This window comes from Perognathus longimembris, chromosome 9 (assembly GCF_023159225.1).
Source record: "Perognathus longimembris pacificus isolate PPM17 chromosome 9, ASM2315922v1, whole genome shotgun sequence".
Taxonomy (NCBI): domain Eukaryota; kingdom Metazoa; phylum Chordata; class Mammalia; order Rodentia; family Heteromyidae; genus Perognathus; species Perognathus longimembris.
Genome location: NC_063169.1, coordinates 35,797,371 through 35,823,245, shown reverse-complemented (window position 1 = coordinate 35,823,245; position 25,875 = coordinate 35,797,371). Strand labels below are relative to the sequence as shown.

Sequence of the window (25,875 nt, the reverse complement as noted above, 5' to 3'; positions counted from 1 at the left end):
TTCAGTTTGTAGGAATTGCTTAAGTCTGCATAATACAGAGGTAAATCACTATAGTTCAGATGTCACTTGAGGATTTCCAAAACTTCCTGTATCTGTTGAGTGGAATGGCCCTTGGTATGACTTAATGCAGGTACTTCAGTGAAAAACAACAGACAACAAAATCTATGCTTAAAAATAGTAAAGAAGAGGGCTGGGGATATAGCCTAGTGGCAAGAGTGCCTGCCTCGGATACACGAGGCCCTAGGTTCGATTCCCCAGCACCACATATACAGAAAATGGCCAGAAGCGGTGCTGTGGCTCAAGTGGCAGAGTGCTAGCCTTGAGCGGGAAGAAGCCAGGGACAGTGCTCAGGCCCTGAGTCCAAGGCCCACAACTGGCCAAAAAAAAAAAAAAAATAGTAAAGAAGAAATGCCATTTGGAGTTAGGAATTGATTTTCATAGGTTCATTTACTTTTTTAAAGTAAATACCAACTAGAACACTTAATATAAAATATCTGGTTTTATTTTCGATTGTTGAGTCTTTAAGTTCCATCATCCTAGAGATGGCTAATCATGATGGTCAAGTAATTGGGTTGAGAAAGTCAGTGAGGATATTAGAAACTCACACTTTTAAGATTTCTTTGTGAGAGCTTTTCTAAGAGAACATTAGCTAACAGGGAAGATCAACCCTGAATATGATTGGGTCTTTATCTCAGATAAAAAGAAAAGAAAGAAATAAAATAAAAAGAGGGAAAAGGAAATAGCCTTGATCACAGGCATTTTTCTCTGCTTTCTGGCCATCATGTGGTAAGCTGCTCTGATAAGCCATGTCTTATTTACAATGAAAGAGAACCAAGATCCCCGAAACCATAAGACAGAATAGATCATTCCTTATTTAAGATGTCTTGCCAAGTACTGTGTAACAACTATGAAAAAGATGACCAATACAACTACACTCTGCTTTTGTATTTGGAAAAGATGATGAGAAAATGCATGCTGCTTCTTTTTGGGTGTATCAGTGATTAATTCCAATCTTATAGTCTGTCAGCCTGGATTCTGCAACTTTTCTCCACTCCCAATTCCTGCACAAGAAAACGTATTAATTATACAATCTTTCTCACTTAGAATGAACCTGCTTTTGTCTATTCTGTTGTCCAAGCTATCTTTGGGGCACCAGAGAGTCTTTCTAGATACACAGTATCTTGGGTTAGATCTTTACCTCACAGTGCACAGTGGTGAAATTACATTGATTGCCTCAGCACCTTGGGCAATCCTTCCTGCAGTTATCTCTAACTCCAAAAATTTTCAGAGCTACCCAAAATACCATTACCAGCTAGAGTCAAGTGTTCTACACATGAGTCTGTGGAGGACATTTCATATTCTAACCATAGATTACAAGATTAATGGGGAGTCATTGGTGAAAGACAGAGTACTTCAAGAAACAGGATATGATTAACAGCCCAAATATCTGTTGAGTGACCAAGAAAATTGATTAGTTGTGATAAACACATCACAATAAAAAGGGTTTACAGATCAAAGGAAATAACAGGGTGAAGAGACAACATATAAAAGAAAGTAAAGCTAAGTACCTTCTGAGTTGGGTGTGGTAGTACACACTGTAATTTCAGAAATCTCTCAACTGAGATAGGATTGCTAATTCAAGGCCAGCCTAGGCTCATAGCATGTTTCAGGGGGGTCTGAACTAAATACTAAGCATATGTCACAAAAAGAAAGCAACACAACATAAAAATCAAACCACACATCTGAAAAAAGAAGTCTCCATCTAGAAAATATAAAAATCGAAAATGTAAAGGCTTAAAAGAAAAAAAATGATCATAATAAAAGAATGATAAACCTGTATAGCCATTTCTCAAAATGCAGCATAGCAAAGATTAGGCCACAAGGATGTGAAAATATGTTCACTATCACTAACTACTAGGGAAATGCAAGGCCAAATTACAATGAGGTATCATTTCATCAAAGTCAGAATGGCTATTATCCACAAAGTTAAAGGTAATGGTATTAGTAAGGGTCTAGAGGAGAAGAGAGACTTACAAGAACTATAAACATAATAACAGAAAATTTATAGGTGGTCATCAAAATTTTACTAGTGACTTACCTATGATCTAGCAATAATTACTGGGTATATATACAATGATCTCATTACTGAGTATAAATCCAACATATATTTCATGTTTGTGACACTATTCACAATAACTAAGAAATAGGAACAATATAAGGTTTAATCAACTGATAAATGGCCCATGAAAATAAGGTAAATTCATACAATACAATATACTATTTAATCACAAAATGCATAAAATTCTATACTTTGCAATAACAAAGATGGGACTGGAGCCAGGCACAGAAAGACAAGTACTACATAATTTCATTTGGACATGAAAAGAAAAGAATGTTAATCTCATAGAAGGTAAGAATTATTATGCTGATTGCTAGAGAGTGGGGAGATGAGAGAGGTGGAGAGAAATGCTGACCAATGAATCTGGGGTTACGGTAAAACAGGAGAGACAATTCTAGTGTGTTGAAGTTACATGGGGATGATTACAGAAAACAATAAAATACTATCTAGTTTCAAAAGTTAGAAGAAAGGATTTTGAAAAGTTGCATCAACATGTTCCTCATATGCTTATGTGATTACTGTGCTGCTTTCATACAATCCCAGTTGAGGAACTCTTTGAATAGCTCTGCAGTTATTCAAAAACCTAGTAAGATACAGTAGGATTTCTTTGATTTTTCTAGAACCATTGAAACCAACACTGACGAACTTGAGCTGAATTTTTTTTGCCTGTCCTGGAGCTAGAACTCAGGGCCTGAGCACTGAAACTGTCTTCTTTTTGCTCAAGGCTCGCACTCTACCACATGAGCCACAGCACCATTTCTGGCTTTTTATGTTTATGTGGTGCTGAGGAATCAAACCCAGGGCTTAGTGCATTCTAGGCAAACACTCTACCATTAAGCCAACATTGAGGAACTTTATGAAGGACCTCTTGGGTGAAATTCTAGTTCTAGCCTTTTCTAACTACGGGACATCAAACAAGACTTTCTTCTTTTTTGTTGCTATTTTTTGGTTGGTTTTAGCAAATAATGCCTTTTAAAGATATATGATTATAAGAATTAAACAAGTTTAGCACAAGCAAACATGTAGAATATAATCAAGCATGTGAATAAAGTTCATTACCACCATTATGGACATGTAGCCTCGCTTGTGATCATGTTCCTAGTGATTAGCACAAAAAATGACTGTATAGGTAGAGATGTTAAAAATATGTAGGAAATAGATGGAAGATGGCATGAATGTATGTATGTGTGAAAGTATGTTTATATGTATATGTGTAGCCATAAGCATTGACAGATATATTCTTTTATCTGTATACAGTAACACTACAGTAAATTTGTTGAACATACAGAAAAGGGGAAAGATTTAAATGTTTAAAGCTATACAGCATTAATTTTGCAAGATGTCAAAAGTTTAAAGGAAATTATCAGTGAAAAGCTACAGGACTGTCTATGTAATGAGGGACAAAGGAAAAGAGGAATGCATTTATTCCTTGTCCCTGTCACTTTGGCTTTGTGTCAAGCACATAAGGGTGGCACTGAAGCATGTGATTGGATTTGTAAGAATCTCCAAATGAGAAAGAAAGGGGACTCGTGCATATTAAATCTATTGCGGATTCAACATCCTGAAAGAGGAGAGTAAGGAAGAGGAATGTGTATGTTTTATTGTAGCTACAATCAACTTCTCTCTATTGCTCTGAGTTTGGCAATCACAATAAGTAGAGTATATACACATTGCCTTGTGGACTGATGGTTTTCTGAATTCAATTCATATTTCTCATGTTAAGGAAAGCCAGCACTGCTCATCAACTGGGACTTCTGCCAGTAGCATCATAATATGCGGAGCAATGAAACAGGAACTCCAATTCCAGGTCCAGTTTTTCCTTGTGTAAAATTGCTGTCTTTCCTACTCTCTGTATGAAGTACCTGGTCATTAAAGGAAGAAAATATTTACCAACTGTGGTAAATTGCACTCAATAATTTGGCTCGGATATGCAAGTCAGTGGTAAAGTTTTTGACTAGCTTTCAAGAGGATCTGAATTCAATCCCCAGCAATGTCAAAGCAGAGAAAAGCAAAATACATTATGTGATTTCAACATATATAAATTACTCTGTAAATTTCAGGAGCTTCTTTCATATTTATGATATGTAAAGCAGTACCACAGTGCCCTACTCCAGCCTGTCATTACTACATATGATAGTGATTAGCACTTCCCTGTATAGACATTCATTAAAAGTCTATGACTGATGTTGACCTAGAAAAATAATTATTTTATTTTCACTTTTTAAATAATTTTGGAGTAAAATTTAGATACCCTAAACTGTCCTGTTTTAAAGTACACAGTTCAGTGATCTACAATAAAGAAAGTCTGTAATAATCACCTTGAATAAGATGCAAACTGCTGGGTCCCCCAAAATTATTCATGCCCCTTTTCTAGTTAGTCTCTGAAATTCCAGACCCAAGTGCCAATCTCTGCTCTCACAACTAGAATCATATCTTTTCCTTGAGCTTTATGGAATTTGAATCTTCCACTATTATATAGTATTTGGTTTCTGATTTCTTTTACCCGACATGTTCAGGAGAATTTTCCCAAGGCACTCCATCTACTCATTACTTCTAATTGCTAAGACGGCTTCTGCTTGTGTGAACCCATTGCCATGTGATTCTTTATTTTCCAGTCAATGCACATTTATCAATTTGCATTTATTTGTCATTATGAAGAAAGATTCTCTGAACATTCATATACTAATTTTTGTATGCATTTTTTCCATCTCTTTCAGAAGTGGAATTGATAAGTAAAGGGTAGGTCTATTTCAGTCTTTACAAACTACTACTGATTCTGTTTTCAAATGTGTGGTGTCATTTTTCACTCACATATGCTAATTCTAACTCTTCCATATCAATCTTTTTAATTTTATCCATTATAGTGGGTGTGAAATAGTGTCTCATTATACTTTTACTTAGCATTTCTCTCAGTGTTAATGATGCCTACTATCTTTCCAAATGCTTATATTCAAAACTTTTGTGTTTTTTATGGATCTGTAACAAATTTCCAATTAACTTTTATATAGAACAACAGATAGAGGTCAAGAATTTCTTGTTTGTTGGATTTTTTAATTTTAATTGTATTGATATCCAGTTGCTCAAGCACTATTTTTAAAAAAGTCTCTTCATTCTCCCTTTTGATATTGGCATATAGATGGAAATGTAATGAAAGAGTCACATAGGAGGTGATCTATTTCTAAACATACTATTCCATAGTATGTATTTATTTGTATACAAATTTTCTCTTGATTGTAAATGTACAGGAAGTTTGGGGATTATTTGTCATTTCATTAAATTTGTTATACCTTTTCATTACTTACTGTTCTATTTTAAGGTGCTTTGCTTTTTCATAACTTCTAGCACTAGCATGTACTCATTTACTGGATTCTGATAGTTGATTGATAACATGAAGTATATGCAATTAATAATGGCATCTATTATTTTTATTTTTGTATCTATCCGTTATTAATGGATGCAATGAATTTTGCATCTGTTGCATAGGAAAGAAAGTACATTACTTCTCTAAGGTAAGAAGACATTCATCTGGTGGGAAGCTAGACAATTAACAAGATTCTGAATTTAGATCTAGATGCTTATTTCATATTTTGTCCCTATACTCTCTGTACTAAAAGAGTTTCAGAAAATGCTGAGGGTTGTTTTCTACTAAGATTACCTGTGATGCTTCAACTTATTAAATGTCATGCAGAATTAACTTAAAATCCAGGCCTATTATGTAATCCAAAATGGGAGAAAACATTTCTTAAACTTACGTTCAAATTACAGTTGTAGCCACCATCCTATGTAAAGTTTGATTAAAACCATAGTGCCGGTTGGAGTAACTACAACCTATATTAAAATTTTCCGGATTGTTTAAAGTGATGTATCTTTTAAAAGTCTTTTACAAAGAATCACTCACATGCTTGTAGTGCTTTTAGTATAAATATACCAATATACCTATTATTCTATCCATTGTATTATATTTATAACTATGTAAAGTACATAACACTTGATAATGACAATAAGTACATTATTTATCAAACAAAATAAATCTGACCATTGTCCAAAAAGAAATTTATTCATTACCTAACATATGTAACTGTACTTCACTTTTATAATAATGATGTTTAAAGCCAGAAAAAAATATTTGTGTTGTTAGAAAATACTATTCATTTTTCTTGTAAATTTACTTTTATGTTACAAATACCAAGCTGTTACTCCTTAAATTTCTATGTACTTAGTTCTGTGACCTCAAAGAACATTATCTTGTAGAATAATGACTAAAAATTGTTATAAAGTGTAAATAATAATTGCAACCTTTGAAACTAAACGGAAGGCCCAGGGTAGGTGGTAGAGAAACTGTATGTCATCACTTGGTATTATTATTTCTTAAAGAATTGGGTCTTAGATTTAAAAATATTTCAATAGAAGAAACACTCTACAGTCTGAAAATCTACCTTATCATATTAGAATTCCTAAAATGATGTATGTAAAGGATTTTCTGAGAATAGTTTCTCTCTCTAATCAATATTTTAGCTCAAGACTTTGCCCTGCTGAGTGCAACTTAAAGTGAGTTCAAAAGTACAAATGCAAATTGACGAAAGAAACCATTCAAAATAGGTCCTCTGTAGAGTGACTGCTTCAAAAATGTACAGTTATTGGATAAACTAAAAGTTTTCTTTTAACACTCTTCCCTTTATTCTTCAGAAACCATCAATAATTCCTAATGGAATGCTAGCTGAAAAATATTTTATCACTTCTTTTATAATGACAGCTGGAAAAAAAATCAACTTTATAACACTTTATAACAGCCTATCTGGGTAATGCACATAAAATTGCTATAATAAGTCTCATCTTCATGTTGTGTACACATTTCAGATAAAGTTACATTATTTCTGCTTTCAAACAAGTAAAACAAATCTACTTCTCTTAGTATTTTCAAGAGTATTTTGAACCAAGGTAACTAACTTATTTATTGATTTATTTATCAAAGTGGTGTACAGAGGAGTTAGTTATGCTTTCATACATAAGGCAGTGAGTAAATTCTTACCAAGTTTGCAACCTCCTCCTTCCTTTTGCTCCCACTTTACCCCCTTCCTAATTCTCTCCCCTCTAAAGATGTACAGTTGGTTTACAGCATATTGTTGTATCAGTATTGCTGTTGCATTGGTTCACCTTTTACCCTTTGTCTCTCCATTTTGATGTTCCCCTTCCCTTCCATACTTCTGATAAACATAGGTAACTAACTTATTAAAGACAATTCTCAAGATACTCAGATGTGAATCTACACAACTGTCATAAGAAAGGAAACTACCATAGTTCACAGAAAGCGATTTCCTTCCGGCTTTGGTGCTGATAAAAGTGGGATTTGCCTCTAAGCCAAATCAAATCTCATGCTTCAACTGACATCTGGTAAGTAGGGAAACTGGCTGCCCTGGAGTCTGAACCTCAGTGAGCAGAGGTCACTCTGAGTCTATTGCTTTTTAGATTCTCTTGGCTTCATTCAGTGTTCAGAAATTCAACACAGTGAAACCATTGTCCTTGGTGTTGCTCAAAAGCACCTCTAAATATGCATGCCAATATTTGTGGGAAAATTTGAAATCTTTCTTGCTCAAAACAAAGAGGAAGATAGTTTCTTAAAGCTGATACAAAGAAAACCACCCAAAGGTTGCCTTTATTTATTTAGGGTGTGGGGGGGGGGGGGGACACAGGCTCAGGCATGTACACTGCTCCCTGGGCTTGAATGCAAGGCCTGGTGTTGTCCCTAAACTATTTTGCATAAGGCTAGTGCTTTTTCACTTGAACCACAGCTCCACTTGCAGCTTTTTTGTGGCTACTTGGAGAGAAGAATCTTATGGACTTTTCTGTCCTGGCTGACTTTGAACCTCTATCTTCAGATCTCAACTTCCTGAGTAGCAAGGATTAGAGACACAAGCAACCAAATGCCTCAGCTTATCTATTTTTATTGTGGTCATACACACACACACACACACACACACACACACACATTTTAAATAATAACTTTTCATAATTCCACTTTTATAGAATTACAGGATTGTACAATGTAAAACTCTTTATGCATGAAACAATTATTTTCCCTTTCCCCAGACCTCAGTAATCACCATTGTATTTCTTATTTCTTTTAATTTTATTACTTTTAAAGACCTGAATAAGTAGAATTATACTGTTTTTATCTTTGTCTGTTGTTGGGTTTTTTGTTTTGTTTTTTTTGTTTTATTGTTCTCTTGCATGCTGGGGATAAAAACCAGAGCCTTAAACATGTTATGCGATTTCTCTAGCTCAACTAAGCTATATCTTAGGGCCTATTTATTTTTCTGCATATGGCTGTCTCATTTCATTTAGAACAATGCCCAAAGGCTCATCCATATTATAACATATGACAGGGAATTCTTCCTTCCTAAGGCCGGATGTTTTCATTGTAAGTATATATAGCATTTTGTTTACCCAGTCATCTATCACTTAATATTGGGGGTACATCTACCTCTACTCCAGTGAAAAATATTGATTTAAAAGTTTTAATTTTTTTCTAGATTCCAAACTCACACAAGAGCAAATATTGGAGAATGCATTGGTTGTTGGCTAGGAGTATTGATATAGAACTAAAAAAAACCCAGCAAATATTCATGAATGAATGATAATTAATGAGTTTAAGCATTTTTCCCTAGCAAAATCTAATAGTCAAATAAGTGCAGTCTAGCAGAAGGGCTAGGAATTGAGAATGGGAAAATACTGGGGAATATTTGGAATGAGAATAAGAAGTTTGTGGAGAGTTGCTTGATCTCTTGCTACTACATCATTATACATTTCCAAATGTAAAAGTCATCATCACTTGATGGTCATGAAGTTGAAATTTTTTTAAAAAAAATTCTTAAAATCATAAGAACCTTTACAATTATATACCATCATTGAAAGAAATGAGTCTATACGAAGTTAAAAAAAGATTATTATCTTGCCAGATTTCTATAGGCAAAGAAAAATGTCCTGTAATATTTCATAGGATAAATTGGTAATACATAAATTAATATAGAATCTGGCTAAATATGTACATATAAAACTTGATAAAGAAATTTAAAACTTCCTAGAGAAGAACACATGTCAAAAACAAACAGCAGAGAATGAAGTATATACTTCAAAGGTATTTTACCTAAAAATACCAACATCTATAGTTGCTCTCTCTTAATTAAAATATCTCCAATAACTCTTCCCTCAGAACAGATTCCAAAAAGTATTAGTACCTAGAAAACAGAATGAACTTCTACACATGAATCAGGAGGCAACAAATAAAAAAGTAGTAAACAAACTTGTAAGCAATTTACAAGAAAATATTTAAATAACTGACTTCCAGGAAGACAGAAGAGCCCTAGCTAAGCTCCCTCCAACATCCCAGTTTTACAACTCCAGAGAAACTTTTACTCCTAGAAAGAAAGCCCTAGTAAGTTATAACAGTATAGGGATTCTGGCCAGAAAGGAAAAATCTACTTTGCTTGCCTGAAAACACAGATTTGAGCTCCAGGTGGTGTTCTGCTGCCACTCAGGTGCTGGTGCTAGCACAGCACCCAGCATTCCATGCACCTAAAGCACACAGCAGCGACCAGGAAGAAATCCTCCAGATGGTGGTAGACAGACACAGATCGTAGGCTGAGCATGGATGGGCCAAAATGGTAGAGAAAGCATGATTACCCCATGAAAGACATTCTCACTCACACCCACAGAGCAGCATCCCCCACAATCAGAATGAAGTTCCATCTTTGACTCTGGCATAGACCAGGTCAGAGCAGACTGGAAATAAAGCGGGCCAGGGGAAAGCAAGGACTAAGGGGCCATCATTGAAAAGGGCAAAAGTAACCAAATGTTGAGAGCCAGCTCTTCCCAGGAGAAGGACCCTCTTCCCTGGGTTGCAGCTCACCGACTCAGGTAAACTCAGCCAGAGGTGCCCCGCCCTGCCTGCCCCACCAACCCTGCGGTTGCCGACTCTCCAGCAGCCGGAACTTCTAAAATCAAACCAAAAGCAGTGAGCAGCACAGAACAAACAGATGGGAGAGTAAACAGTTCCAGAGACAGATATACGGTCCCTTTACAGAGGACGCCCAATTCCTACCAGCAAACCGAGCCAAATTCCACAGCCAGCTCTACCCAGGAGAAGGTTGCCCACCCAGAAGGGAGGAACCTCCTCAGGGAAAGCGGCTCTCAGCCAGGTAAACCAGGCACAAGGTGCCCTGCCCTTTTGAGTCTGCAGCCTAGTCAGAGCCAGGCATTAAAGGCAGCAGACAGGAAGAGCCACAGTTCCCAAGACTGTTCAGAATCCCCCAACTACAGAAGACATCCAGATCCTACCTGCAAGCTGTGTGGACCACAGAACCCCAGGATTTAACTAATAGGGGACTAGGGTCAGAGCAGATCCACCCCCTCCAAGCTGAATCCAAATCAAACCAGCGATGCAGCAGGAAAGTAGACTGTAGACCATCGCAAGGAAACCAGAGACTGGAAAGTACCTACCAAACAAGGAAGACTTCATTTTTAAAACATTTTTTTTAACATTTTTATTTTTCATTTTTGAGTTTTTGTTTCTCTTGTCACATTTTCTTTCTTTAAAATTACTTTACTTTGACTAATACCTTTACTCTTTTCTGTTGATTCTCCATTGTCTATCATTTTCACCTTGTTCTCTCTACTGATTCTACTCTTCTCCACCTTTCTATTTCAGTGAAACTAAACCAAAATGATCATTCCCCATTCATTGTACTCCATTCTTTTCACTAGTGCTAACATACCTTCCTAAATTTACATCCAGGATCCCCAAACTCCATTGACCCCTGGTTATCAGATAGAGGGTATCCTTCTTTAATCCGAGTGAGTCAAAGGGGTTCATAGAGAAATCCCAACAGTCCAAAAAGACCTAAATATAAGAACAAAATAGCTCACAAGGTTACAAAATAGCTCACAAGGTTATAACAGTAAATAAGTGACTACTGAATACAGGGCTGAGGGTTGGTTGTTATATTAAAATTGTATTCTTTGGGGACACCAAATCTGCTTTTGTATACAAAAAAAGAGGGAATGTATCTGTATATAATTGTAAACCTCTAAGATTATCCAACAGTGCTTGGTAAGGTCTGCTTTGGGTCTTAAATGGTGCTCACAGTTGCTTGTAGATTGGCATTTCTAATCCAAGAAAGATGGCAAGCCAGGGAATCTCTTCTCCCACTCAAAAAAAGCAGGAAGCAGAGCAGTTAACCAAGAAGAGGATCTTCAAAATGCTCTACCAACTCTACATATAAAAATGTTAAATAAGGGCTGGGGATATTGCCTAGTGGCAAAGAGTGCTTGCCTCATATACATGAAGCCCTGGGTTCAATTCCCCAACACGACTTATACAGAAAACGGCCAGGAGTGTCACTGTGGCTCAAGTGGCAGAGTGCTAGCCTTGAGCAAGAAGAAGCCAGGGACAGTGCTCAGGCCCTGAGACCAAGCCCTAGGTCCTTCAAAAAAATTTAATGAAAAGTTTGAATCTCTTCAGACAACTATTCTAGAGTGTGAGGAGGTGAGCCAAAGATTAATACATCAATCCACCCATAAAGTAATAGAGGATTTTATGGCCTCCACACATAGAAAGAGGAATGAACTTCAAGAGTCCAATGAAAAGATAGCTACCCAGCTAAAAGATTTGAATCACAGGAACTGAAGATTCCCTAGAATCTATGGAGAAAGAACAAAACACAATACAAAATCAATCCATTCAGCAAAACAGATCACTTCAGGAGTTCCAAGATATAATCATGAAGCCCAACTTAAGGCTACTAGGTATGGAGGAAAGCATAGGGAAAGAAGTTAATGGAATAGGCAATATTTTCAACATAATAATAGCAGAGAGCTTCCCAAATATCCAGAAGGATAGGCCTATTCAGATACTAGAAGCATTTAGAACCCCAAACAGACCAGACAGAATACGACATCCCACTGACACATTGTGATCAAAACAGGATCAATATAGACCAAGGAAATAATCCTTAAAGCTTCTAGGGAGAAGAAAATAATCACATACAAAGGAAAACCAATCAGATTTACCCCAGTCTTCTCAGCAGAGACCATGAAAGCATGGAGAGCCTGGAATGAAGTATGCAAAACCCTAAAGAAAAATAACTTTCAACCAAGAATACTGTACCCAGCTAAACTCTCATTCATAGCTGAAGGTCAAATAAAAGTCTTCCACAGTAGGGAAAAACTGAAACAATATATCTCCACCAAACCAGCATTACAGAAAATCCTCAAGATGTCCTACACATGGAAAATAATTAAGATTACAATAGACAGAGGAATTAACCATAAATAGAAAACTGGAATATTAAATCAAGAATTGGGAAGACACAGCCTTTAACTATAGCTATAAAGATAGCTATAATGAAAGGAACAAACTATCATCTCTCAATCATAACTTCCTCTGGACAGATCAACACACCAAAAACTGTGCAAAGAAAGCTCAGAACTAAGCAACTGCATAGACCAACTAGACTTAACCGACATCTCCAGAATATTCCCTCCAGCAGCACCAGGATACACATTCTTGCCAGCAGCACTTAGAACATTTTCCAAAGCAGATCACATCTTAGGGCACAAAGAAAATCTGTACAAATCCAGAAGTATCAAAATCATTCCCTGCATTCTCTCAGACACAATGGAATAAATTAGAGATCAACTCAAACAGCCACCACAGAAAATCCTATAATTCATGGAGATTAAACAACACACTGCTGAGCCATCAGTGGGTCATTGAAGAAATTAGAACAGAAATTCAAATGTTCATGGAATTAAACCAAGATGCGTACACAAAGTACCAGCTTCTTTGGGACACAGCAATGGAAGTACTCAGAGGAAAAATTATATCTCTGAGTGCCTACATCAACAAACTGGAGACATCAATTCAACAACTTAAGGAAGCACGTTAAGCTCCTCAAAAGAGAACAACAAGCCAAACCCCAAGCCAATAGAAGAAAGCAAATAATTAAAGTTAAGTCAGAATAAAATGGCTTGGAATAATAATTTAAAAAAAAACACGAAAGAATCAAGGAAATGAAGAGTTGCTTCTTTCAAAAAATTTAACAAGATAGACAGACCCTTAGCAAATCTGACCAAAAAATGAAGGCAGCACACCCAAATAAACAAGATCAGAGATGAAACAGGTAACATCACCACAGAAACAACCAAAATTCAGAACACAATAAGGGATTATTTTGCAAACCTTTACCCCAACAAATTCGGGAACCTGAAAGAAATGGATGATTTCCTAGCAAAAATTGATATGCCCAAACTTAAGTATGAAGATTTATACCTTCTAAACAAATCCATAGCCAGTATTGAGATAGAAACTCTAATTAGGGATCTCATATCCAAGAAAAGCCCAGGTCCAGATGGATTCTATGCAGAATTCTACAAGGCCTTCAAAACAGAACTCACATCAATATTTCTCAAACTCTTCAATGAAATTGAAAGAGAAAGTTCACTACCAGATACATTCTATGAAGCCAGTATAACCCTCATTCCAAACCCAGGCAGGATCACATCATGGAAGGAGAAATATAGACCAATTTCCCCGATGAACATTGACACAAAAATTCTCAACAAAATTCTGGCCAATCGCCTTCAACAGGTCATCAAAAAAATCATACACTATGACCAAACTGGGTTCATTCGTGGTAGGCAGAGCTGGTTCAAAATATGCAAGTCAATCAACATAATCTACCACGTCAAACCTAGCAAGGTCAAGAATTCCATGCTTATTTCGCTAGATGAGGAAAAAGCTATCGATAAACTCCAGCACCCATTTATGATAAAAGCTTTGGAGAAACTAGGATTCCAGGGAACATTCTTGAACATATTTAAGGCTGTTTACAACAAACCCACAGTGAACATTACTCTTAATGGGGAAAAACTAAAGCCATTTGCTCTAAAATCAGGAGCAAGACAAAGTTGTCTGCTTTCCCGCTCCTCTTCAACATAGTACTAGAATACCTAGACAGAGCAATAAGGCAAGAGGAAAACATGAAGGGGATCCAAATAGAAAAGATCAAGTAAAACTCTCTCTCTTAGCAGACAACATGATCCTGTATCTAAAGAGCCTTGTAAACTATATTCCCAAGCTACTTGAGCTGATCCAAAGTAGCAGGATATAAAATAAACACTCAAAAATCTATATGCCAATGACCCGAGGACCAAGGCCAAAATCAGGAAAACAACTGCTTTTGCAATAGCCTCAAAAAACATAAAATACCTAGGAATAACCTGAGCCAAAGAAGTGAAAGACCTTCATGATGAAAACTTTAAATTCATGAAAAATGAATTTAAGGCAGACCAAAGGAAATGGAAAAACCTCCCATGCTCCCATATTGGGAGGATTAATATAGTCAAAATGGCAATATTGCCAAAGGCTATCTACAAATTCAATGCAATACCCATTAATATCCCAACACCATTTTTCAATGAAATAGAGGAAGCAATCCAGAAATTCATATGGAACAATAAAAGACCACGATTAACAAAAACAATCCTAAGCAGAATGAACAGTGGTAGAGGAATTACAATACCAAACTTTAAACTGTGTTACAAAGGTATAGTAAGACAGCTTGGTAGTGGCATAGGAAATGGCCCGAGGACCAATGGAACAGTACTGAAGATCCAGAAATGAACCCACAGATCTATGCCTACTTAATCTTTGATAAATGAGATAAAAAACAGGATGAAGAAAGCCTCTTTAACAAATGGTGCTGGCAAACTGGTTCAACACCTGCAACAAATTAAAACTAGGTCCTTATATATCACCCTGCACCAAAATCAATTCCAAATGGATCAAAGACCTTGAAACAAAAACAGATACTCTGAAAATACTACAAGAAGGAGTAGGAGAAACACTTGGGCTCCTTGACACAAGATGAAACTTTTTTAACTAAGCCCAGAGATGGAACAAATCAAAGAACGAATGGACAAATGGGACATAGCTTGCAAAATAAAGAGAAAGACCACAGAATGGGAGAAGATCTTTACTGGCCATACAATGAACAAAGGCCTCATATCTAAAATATATTCAGGGTCATATCTAAAATATATGTTTGGGTCAGCGACCTTATATTATGTAACTAAAACCAAACAACTACTAAACATAAAAAAGGTCTAAAATAGATCTCTCAGTTGATCACAATTGCTCAAAAGCTATATATGTATGATCGTATAGGACAAGGATAAGCAAACTCTATTGTTGATATTATATTTAAAGTTCTAGGTGAATTTCCTTTGGCGTATGCCACATGGCTACTGTATATGTTTTTGGTTCACTGGGTATTGCATATATGCCTACCTGATCTAGGGAAGGGAAAGAAAAACAAGGGTGTAAGATATCACAAGAAATGTACACACTGCCCTATTGTGTAACTGTACTCCTTTTGCACAACACCTTGTCAACAAAATTTAATTAATAAAAAAAGAGTAAAAAAGTAAAATATATGCAGAACTAAAAAAATTAAATTCCTCCAAAACAAATCCTCAAAGAACCAACAGCCCACTCAACAAATAGGCTAAAGACTTAAAAAGAGACTTCTTTGATGAGGAAATGAGAATGGCCAAGAGACACATGAAAAAGTGCTCTACATCACTGACTATACAGAAATACAAATCAAAACAACCTTGAGATTCCATCTCACCCCAGTAAGAATGTCCATTATCAGGAAAACTAACAATAACCAATGCTGGAGGGGATGTGGTCAAAAGGGAACCCTACTTCATTGTTGGTGGGAATGTAAATTTGTTCAGCCACTCTGGAAAGCAATATGGATATTCCTCAGAAGACTAAACCTAGAGCTCCCCAATGACCCAGTAGCCCTACTCTTGGGCATCTACCCCAAAGAACATAAACAAGAACACACTAAAGCCACCAGCACAACAATGTTCATCGCAGCACAACTTGTCATTGCCAAAATATGGAATCAACCCAGATGCCCCTCAGTAGACAAATGGATCAGGAAAATGTGGTACATATAAGCAATGGAATTTTATGCCTCTATCAGAAAGAATGACATTGCCTCATTCGTAAGGAAATGGAAGAACTTGGAAAAAATTACACTAAGTGAAGTGAGCCAGACGCAAAGAAACATGGACTCTATGGTCTCCCTCATAGGGAATAATTAGCACAGGTTTAGGCATCAGATGATCACAAGAGCCCAATAGCTATGCCCTTATGAACGCATAAGATGATGCTAAGTGAAATGAACTCCATGTTATGGAAATGAGTGTTATATCACTGTTGTAATTACTTTCAACACGCCATGTGAAACGGTAGATTTTTTGTGTTGTTGTTGTTGTTGATGATGATGCTCTTGTATCCCCTTCCTGTGACTGTCCCCATGCTATCACTGTATCTCATCTGAGTACCCTAGATAATTTATATACCGGTATTAAAACTAGGAAAGGGAAAGAGAATATCAAAATCGAGCGATAGAGGATAAAAGGACAAATGACTCCAGAAGCAATACTTACAAAACCATTTGGTGTAAACCAATTGAACAACTCATGGGGGGAGAAGAGAAAGATGAGGGGGGAGGGGGGAAATGAAGGGGGAGGTAATAAACTACACAAAAAAGTACCCATTGCCTTACATATGAAACTGTAACAGCTCTGTACATCACTTTGACAGTAAGTAATTTTTCAACTAAATTTAAATAGCCAACATATGAAAAAGTGCTTCATTTAATCATAAAAATTCATGTATTAATTAGATTTTAGGGCGCGGGGCATGGTCCCCGGGTCCAATGGCCTGGCCCGCTTCGTGGGCCTGGTGGTTGATGTGGTGTTTGTGATTGAGGGAACTGCCAACTTGGGTCCCTACTTCGAGGGGCTCCTCAAGCACTACCTGCTCCCCGCAATCGAGTACTTCAATGGTGGGCCCCCTGCCGAGACGGACTTTGGGGGAGACTATGAGGTAACCCAGTATAGTCTTGTGGTCTTCAACACTGTGGACTGCGCTCCGGAGTCCTACGTACTATGCCATGCTCCCACCAGCAGCGCCTATGAGTTTGTCACCTGGCTCGATGGCATTAAGTTCATGGGCATGGCGGTGAGAGCTGCAGCCTCATTGCAGAGGGCCTGAGCACTGCTCTGCAGCTGTTTGATGACTTTCAGAAGATGTGGGAGCAGATTGGCCAGACACACCGCGTCTGTCTGCTGATCTGCAACTCGCCCCCGAACCTGCTGCTGGCCGTGGAGAGTACCACGTACTCAGGGTGCACCACTGAGAGTCTTGTGCAGAAGATTGGAGAGCGGGGGATCCACTTCTCCATCGTGTCTCCACGGAAGCTGCCGGCCCTTTGCCTTCTGTTTGAGAAGGCTGCACCTGCCGCACTGCTGGAGCTACTGCAGGTCGCCGCGGATGTGAGCCGAGACCCTTGGCACATGGTGCTGGTGCGGGAGCTGGTGCTGCCCATTGGGGGTAGGTCAGCCCCGGGCCCGCTCCAGCCCAAGCAGCCGGTTCCCTTGCCTCCTGCCCCAGACTCGGGTGCAGCCCTCTCCACAGCCCCCCAGAAAGCTCTACCCCCCCCCCCCCCCCCCCGCCCACCGCAGTACCAGGTCTCTGTGAACCTGAGCGCTGCTCAGGTGGCTACCCACAATGCGGTGGAGGCTACCAAGAGCCAGAAGGCTGGGCTGGGCCCACGCTTCTCGCCCATCAACCCCCTCCAGCAAGCCACCTCAGGAGTGGGCTCCCCCCCTTCAGCCAGGCCCCAGTGTCTACACTGCCACCAGGGCCCCTTGGGGCCCCCAAGCCACCTCCTTCGTCCCAGTCCAGCCTGGTGTCCACTGTAGCGTCCGGCCAGGGCCTGGCCCCTCCTGCCCAGCCCGGGGCCCAGTCTATGGCCAGCTCCGTGGCCCCTGGTCCTAACCCTAACCCCCCCTAGCTCGGGGCCCCAGCACTGGGTGGGCAGCAGTCAGTCCCCAACAAGCTCCTGGCATGGAGTGGGGTTCTAGAATGGCAAGAGAAACTTAAGCCAGCCTCAGTGGACACCAGCATCAAGCTGACCCGGTCATTGCCCTGTCAGGTCTACATGAACCATGGAGAGAACCTGAAGACAGAGCAGTGGCCCCAGAAGCTGATCATGTAGCTCATCCCCCAGCAGCTGCTGACCACCCTGGACCCTTTGTTCCGGAATGCGAGGATGGTCCAGTTCCACTTCAACAAGGACCAGGAGTCCCTCATGGGCCTCTACTGCATCATGGGCAATGGCTTTGTGGGCTGCGTTCACTTCCCCCACATGGCCCTGTGCGAGGTGCGCGTGCTCATGCTGCTGTACTCGTCCAAGAAGATCTTCATGGGCCACATCCCCTACGAAAAGAGCGGCTTTGTCAATGGTATCCGCCAGGTCATCATCAACCACAAGCAGGTCCAGCAGCAGAAGCTGGAGCAGCAGGGCGGGATGTGGGGACAGCAGGCGCCTCCAGGCCTGGGCCCCATTCTGGAGGATCAAGCAAGTCTCCCACAGAATCTGCTCCAGCTCCGTGCACCACAGTCCCAGCCTTAGGCTACTGTGGTGGCTTCTGGGGCTGCAGGGTAATCCCAGCCTCAAGGTACTTCCCAAGCTCCTCCAGGTGCACCCCAGAGCCCCCCCTGGAACTGCCCCTGGTCCACCCCTCAGGGACCCACTCTTCGGCCTCAGAACCCTGGGGCCAACCCCCAGCGGCGTAGCCTCCTCCTTAATGCCTCACCGCCCGAGACTGGGGTGCCCCTGACCCAGGCCTCCCTCCACCACCTGCAGCCACCAGGGGCTTGGGCACTGCTGCCCCGGCCACACCAGAGCCTGGGGCAGCCCCAGCTGGGGCCTCCTCTCCTGCACCCACCACCTGCGCAGTCCTGGCCTGCACAGCTCCCCCCTTGGGCTCCGCTTCCAGTGGCCAAATGGAAGAGAGAAGGAGAGGGCCGCGTGTTTCGAGAAAGATGGGAGCGAGACTATTTCTTTGTGGAAGTGAAGAACATGCCTTTGTGTTTAATATGCAAAAAAAAAAAATCGTGTCTGTGTTGAAAGAGTACAACCTGAAGTGCCACTATGAATCGCAGCACAGTAAGAGCTACAGCCAGTACACGGAGCAGACGCGTGCCGCCAGCGAGCTAAAGAAGGGGCTCAAGTGTCAGTAGGAGTGGAAGGAGTGATGGGAAGATTACTCCAGGCATGAGCACCCCACGAATGTGGAGAGGAGTTGGAATGCACGACTGTGAGGCCAGTTGAGTGTCCCTGGTTTTGTCATGGCGTCTTGAGAGTTCCGATCACCAGGGGCTCCCAGGCCCCGGCACCTGGCAGAGTCCCAGCACGTGGCCTTCTCTACGCTGCTCCAAAACTATGTCCAACCACTTAGCTTTATTTATTGGTGGTGAGACTCTTGAGGTGACCCAAAAAGTGTGTCCATGGTGCCAGGCGGGCCCTCTGCTGGAACCGGCTTCCTTGTGTCTTCAGACAGGCCGGCGTCCTCGTGCACAAGCACAACTGCAGGCAGCGGTGGCGACCCCAGGATCCGTCACCCTGCGTCACCTGCTCAGGACAGAGGCCAGGCCCTCACCGCCCTCCCGGCACTGAAACCTTTGCCACAAAGCTGTGCTCCAGCCACAGGCCAGTGAAGCCCCGAGATCTGCTTGTGACAGAAATCCCAGCGGATGAACCTGAGGCCATTTCAGATCACGCAAAAGCAGCACCGCAGCCCCCCTGTGCCCCCACTGCCTCTGCAGGGCTCTGCACAAATTGCTCCTAGAACGTGGCCATGTGGGCCCCAACCCTACCCGCTCCGGGAGCCATTGACAAGGCATAATGGGGCTCTTCCTTTGCTATAGTTGCTTTCTGACTGTGAAAGGCTACTGTCTCCCACACTGTGGGCCCCACACCAGCCCCCCCATCCCCAGGCTCCCCGACACCCCTCCCAGAACGAGCCAATGCGGGCCCTTTGCTTTGTCGGCCCTTGGCCTACAGTGTGAGCCCAGACCGCAGATTGTCTCGGTAGGGTGCTGGTTCTTGTTCTTTTGCAAGACTGTGAGATTTTTCAGCTCTGTCCACGTTTGGGGGTAACCATGCGGCTCCAGCAGCTGTTTTCCGTTACAACTCTGACTCAAATATGGCTCCAGTTGAAGGACTAGAGGCTGGTTCAGTACCCATGGCCCACCCCACCGCAATCCACGGCTGGCCTCACCCCTGCCCTCCAGCCGCAGCTCTCAGGAGCAAGAGAATTATAACAGAGCAAAATTTTAATAATTAAAATATTTCTATTTTTCAATTTGTATTTTTTCAATTTTGAATTTAAAGCATAAGACGACAGTATCATACATGTTTGTATTCTGTTCCGTGCTTTCACCGTAGTTGAGTAAAGAGCCAATTTGAAAAAAAAATAGATTTTATAATGAGGTAATGCATACTACATGAATCTGAAGAAACCTTCATATTAAATTATAGAGTACATGCAATAATTCTCTATTGATCTCTAATCTAATCCTTAAACAGGACTTTCTTCTGTGTTGCTGTATGAAGGTCAGAAGTATGTTTCCATACAACACAAAAGTCTTGTATACATCTTTGATAATATGAAAACCATAGAAGAATTAACCTGAATATGTAATTCCTGAAGCAGTTTCAAATGGACACATCTCCTAATTTTTAAAATGTATTTTTCATAAATTCATCTCACCATGCCTCAGGGTATTTGATGAAAACCAAATCGGATTCGTCATTTTTACCTTGTGTAGCATATAAGAATTCACAAACACTAGTTAAATAAAATTGTGATTATGCTAGCTGACAAAGTAGTTCTATCGTATGCACTGGTAATTTAACTACCAATAGAAGGCTCAAGGGACTACAGATAGGTTAACCTAATGCACAGATTTCTCATTTCTCTTTTCTTAAAAGGTTAACTAAATTAACTTGTTTTGTAGAGTATTAAGCCAGTCATGGTAGAAGATCAAAATACCCCAATAGCTGCACCCATATGACCACATTAGATGATGCCAAGTGAAATAAACTCCATGTTATGGAGACAAGAGTTATACCACTGTTGTAACTATTATCATCATCCCAATGTGAAACCATACCTTTCGTATTTTTAAATTATTTTTTTCTTGTCTGTTTGTTTGTTCAATTGTTTTGTTCAGTTTTGTTTCTCTGGTATTCCCTTCTTGTGGTTGTACCCCTGCTACCACTATATCTCATCCAAATACCCTGGATACTGTTTATACAGGTATTAGAACTAGGGAAGGGAAAGGGAATACCAAAATTGAGAGACAAAGGTCAAAAAGACAAACCATTCTAAAAGCAATACAAAACCATTTGGCGTAAATCAATTGCAAAACTCAGGGTGGGGGGGGGAGAGGGCAGGTGGGGAAAAATGAGGGAGGAGATAAATTGCACAAGAAATGAACTCACTGCCTTACATATGAATCTGTAACCCCTCTGTACCACACTTTCACAATGAAGAGAAAAGTTTAATTTTTAAAAATGAAGCATTATGATGAAAAGTCTGTGAACTGAAGCAGAAACTAAAGGGACTGAATACCCACAAGCAGATTCTATGGGAATAAAAAGAAGCAGATTCATTTTCTAACGGGAATAAAAAGAACTTGAATTGTGCCCAAATCTGTTTATGACAGCTATGCTTCTTAGTAATTATGTAATTTAATTTATATCACATTAAGCCAAGAAAATATAATCAACACTCTGAGGAAGATTATTTCTCTGAGAACTAAAATGAAAGCTTTAAAAAATTTAATAACATTAAAATAAATTCATACAAAAATAAATATTAAAGTAGATTTGCCTAAATAATTGTAAAAAAAGAGAAAAACATAAAAAATTTAAATAGGCTTGTACCTAGAACACTTCACAAATGTTTCTAATTGTTTATTTTTAATAGTCCAGTAATCACAGATGGCATTTTGTGGAATTTATATGTTCTAACTGTGGATGTTCTAGTTATTGTACCTGCACACAAAGGATTTTCTCATACTTTATAAGATTGTGGTTTAATGAATATTCTTATAATTCATAGTTTGTATATAAGTTAGGTTATGATTTCTACCTTAATAAGTTTTTAAATATTCATGTGTCAATTATCACTTCAAATTTTAATGCAGGGAAATTATGGGTATCAGAAAAAGAATAGGGAACCAAAGTACTGAAACTTTGAAAATCACTTCATGTAAGAGAGGAGAAAGTTGAAGTAACACAGGTAACATAAAGCTATATCTTGACATAGTAGATGAGGAGAGAAGACTAGCATATGAAGGAACAGAGAACATACTCAACTTCTTAGACTAGTGTTGTCAGGAAAAGTGTCTTCAAAATAGAGAAATTAGAATAAAAACTTGATCAGGCATAAGAATTTCTGAAGGAACAACATGAAGGCCAACAGGGCAAGGTTGTAGTGAATAAATCAAAGAATGGAGAAGCTAAATGCAGAAGAATGTCTGGATGCCTCATGGACATTCCTGCTTGGGCTGCCTTTGAACTGTTATCCTCATATCTCAGGCTCCTGAGTAGTTAGCATTACAGTGAGAGAAACAGGCACCTGGTTTCTTTGCCTGCATTTTTTTTTTTATCAGCGAAGGCCAAGGTTTGATATTCTTTATAGTATTTCTCTCTCTATATATATTATGTATACATGTTATATGCATAGATACCCATATACTATATATATTATATGTATGTATACATAGATACTATATACACACATATCCTATGTATATGTATAAGTATCTATTATCTTGTTTTGCAAAGGTCTGAGAATCTTAAAAAGAGAAAGTTTTATTATCACTAATTTCAGATTCCAGTTCCCCACATATATGTTAAGTCTACCTTCTTGCCATTGGAAGTTTTTTGAGACTTCTTTTTAAGAGGCACTATTATTGGCTTTTCCTGGGTGAGCATGGGTGCATATGCGCGCGCGCGCGCGTGTGTGTGTGTGTGTGTGTGTGTGTGTGTGTGTGTGCACTGTTTTTGTTTCCATTTTTGGCCAGTATCTTAGTTTGAACTCAGGGCCTTGTGTTTGCCTAGCTTGCTTACTTGCCTGGCACTCTATTACTTGAACCATGTGTCCATCTTAGCATTTTGAAAATGCTATCTAGTGGAATTTTCTGCCTGGGCTGCATTTGAACTTTAGTCCTAGAGCTCTAGGCCTTCTGAGCAACTAAAATATAAACTTGATACAATGAAGCTTTTTAGGCAAACACAATGTTCTCAAAAGTTCTTTCATTATTCAAGAATACCTCAGTTAATTTATTCCATTGTAGTTCTGGGTTTTTATGGGAAGTCAGATACTTTTTCTTTTTATTATCATCATATATTTTGTCATCTTTTCACAAATGAACCTGCTAGGAGTTATCCATGTATTCACCTAGGCACTCATTGCAATTAGCTTAAAAATGTTTCATTATTCTGTTGCATTAGTTATTTAACAATACTTTCCAAATTTCACTTTAAATTCCAGAGTAAAGATTTTTAGATATGATGACTTTATTTTAATTTATTATGATTTTCCTCAATTGTATGCACAAAAGCATTTTTAAAAATTTGTATTGCACTATAATGTTCATTACATTTTGCCTACAATATAAAAGTAAAATGCTATTTTAAAAAATCCTAGTAAATACTGTTGTAGTTCATGAAGATTTCAAATATAGAAATGATCTCTAGTGTTAGGCTGGTTTACTCATTTTTAAAGCAACATTATACCTTTAACTGATTTAAAAAAAAAAACAGTTTCTGGAAATGCTTTATTTCTTGTAAAAGAAGAACTTACACTCAATTAGATATAGCCAGCAAAGACTACCTAACTAGAATTTATTGAGTTCAACCCAATAAAGCCACTCTATAACTGTAAACAATCAAATACCTTTTTGGTTTCTTTTTGTGTTTCATCAAACTTCCTGCTGTGTTTCTTCCAAGAATTTCCCATTACACTCTGGGATGTAGCCTCTGGATTGGAGCATCATTGTTGCCTTAGACAAAATTTAAAAAAAATTATTATGGCCTGGCTTGCTTTCTCAACATATGTGTTTGTGTATATTTTGCACATAAATTTCAAAAGGTAATCATCATTGGATAAAAAGCAGATAAACAATATGTTTCTTTCGAAGTTTTTTTGTGACTACAGTCTTTATGTTGTGATTCATTTTTTAACTTTTCTTTGCTGGCCCATGTTTTTAATACAGAGGAATAGCTTTCTGATTTCTAGTTTCATGACCTCTGTGCAAGGAATCATTGTATTCAAAAGAAAGATATTACATGAGCGTGCTTTTCAATGGTACTGGTTGATATTCAGAAGAAATATAGAGACATTTTACTATTTCTCTTGCCAGATTGAAAACATGAGGAGAAATTAGTGCTGCTTATTTTATTTTATTTTTTTAATTTTATCATCAAACTGATTTACAGAGAGGTTACAGTTTCATGCGTTAGGCATTTGATACATTTCTTGTACTCTTTGTTACCTTGTCCCTCATACCCCCCTCTCCCCCCTTTCCCTTTGCCCCCATGAGGTGTTCAATTCAGTTTTGCAAGTATTGCTTTTGTAGTTGTTTGTCTTTTTTCCACCCTGTGTCTCTCAAATTTCGGTATTCCCTTTCAATTTCCTAGTTCTAATACCAGTATACACGGTTTCCAATATACTCAGATAAGATTACAGAGATAGTGTAGGTACAACCACAGGAAGGTGATACAAGAACATCATCAATAATAGAAGATACAGATACACAATGGACGTTGAAAGTAGTTACAACTGTGATATAACAATCATTTCCATAAAATGGAGTTCATTTCACTTAGCATCATCTTATGTGTTCATAAGGGTATAGCTATTGGGCTCTTGTGATGCTCTGCTATGACTTACTAATTATTCCCAATAAGGGAGACCAGAGTCCATGTTTCTTTGGGTCTGTCTCACGTCACTTAGTATAAATTTTTCCAAGTCCTTCCATTTCCTTACAAATGGGGCAATGTCATTCTTTCTGATAGAGGCATAATATTCCATTGTGTATATGTACCACATTTTCCTGATCCATTCGTCTACTGAGGGGCATCTGGGTTGGTTCCAGATTCTAGCTATGACAAATTGAGCTGCAATGAACATTGTTGTGCTGGTGGCTTTACTGTGATTTTGTTTGTGGTCTTTTGGATAGATATCCAAAAGTGGGGCTGCTGGGTCATAGGGGAGTTCTATATTTAGCCTTCTGAGGAATCTCCATACTGCTTGCCAGAGTGGCTGAACCAGTTTACATTCCCAACAACAATGAAGTAGGGTTCCCTTTTGGCCATATCCCCTCCAACAATTGTTATTGTTAGTTTTCTTGATATATGACATTCTTACTGGGGTGAGATGGAATCTCAATGTTGTTTTGATTTGCATTTCTTTTATGGCCAGTGATGTAGAGCACTTTTTCATATGTCTCTTGGCCATTCTCATTTCTTCATCAGAGAACTCTCTTTGTAAGTCTTTAGCCCACTTGATGAGGGGGCTATTGGTTCTTTGCGGTTTTGTTTTGGAGGAAGTTAATTTTTTTAGTTCTGCATATATTTTAGAGATGAGGCCTTTGTCTGTTGAATGGCCGGTAAAGATCTTCTCCCAGCCTGTGGGTTTTCTGTTTATCTTGCGAGCTATGTCCTTTGCCGTGTAGAAGCTTTGCAGTTTGATGCAGTCCCAATTGTCCAACCTTTCTTTGATTTGTAGCCTTTCTGGATCTTCGTTAGGGAAGTTCT

General features: G+C 39.1%; 1 pseudogene; it reads left to right on the top strand.

Annotated features, from left to right (window-relative positions):
* The first annotated feature begins 16,895 nt into the window (after nucleotides 1–16,895).
* On the top strand, nucleotides 16,896–19,283 carry LOC125357683 (annotated as a pseudogene).
* The last annotated feature ends 6,592 nt before the right edge of the window (nucleotides 19,284–25,875 follow it).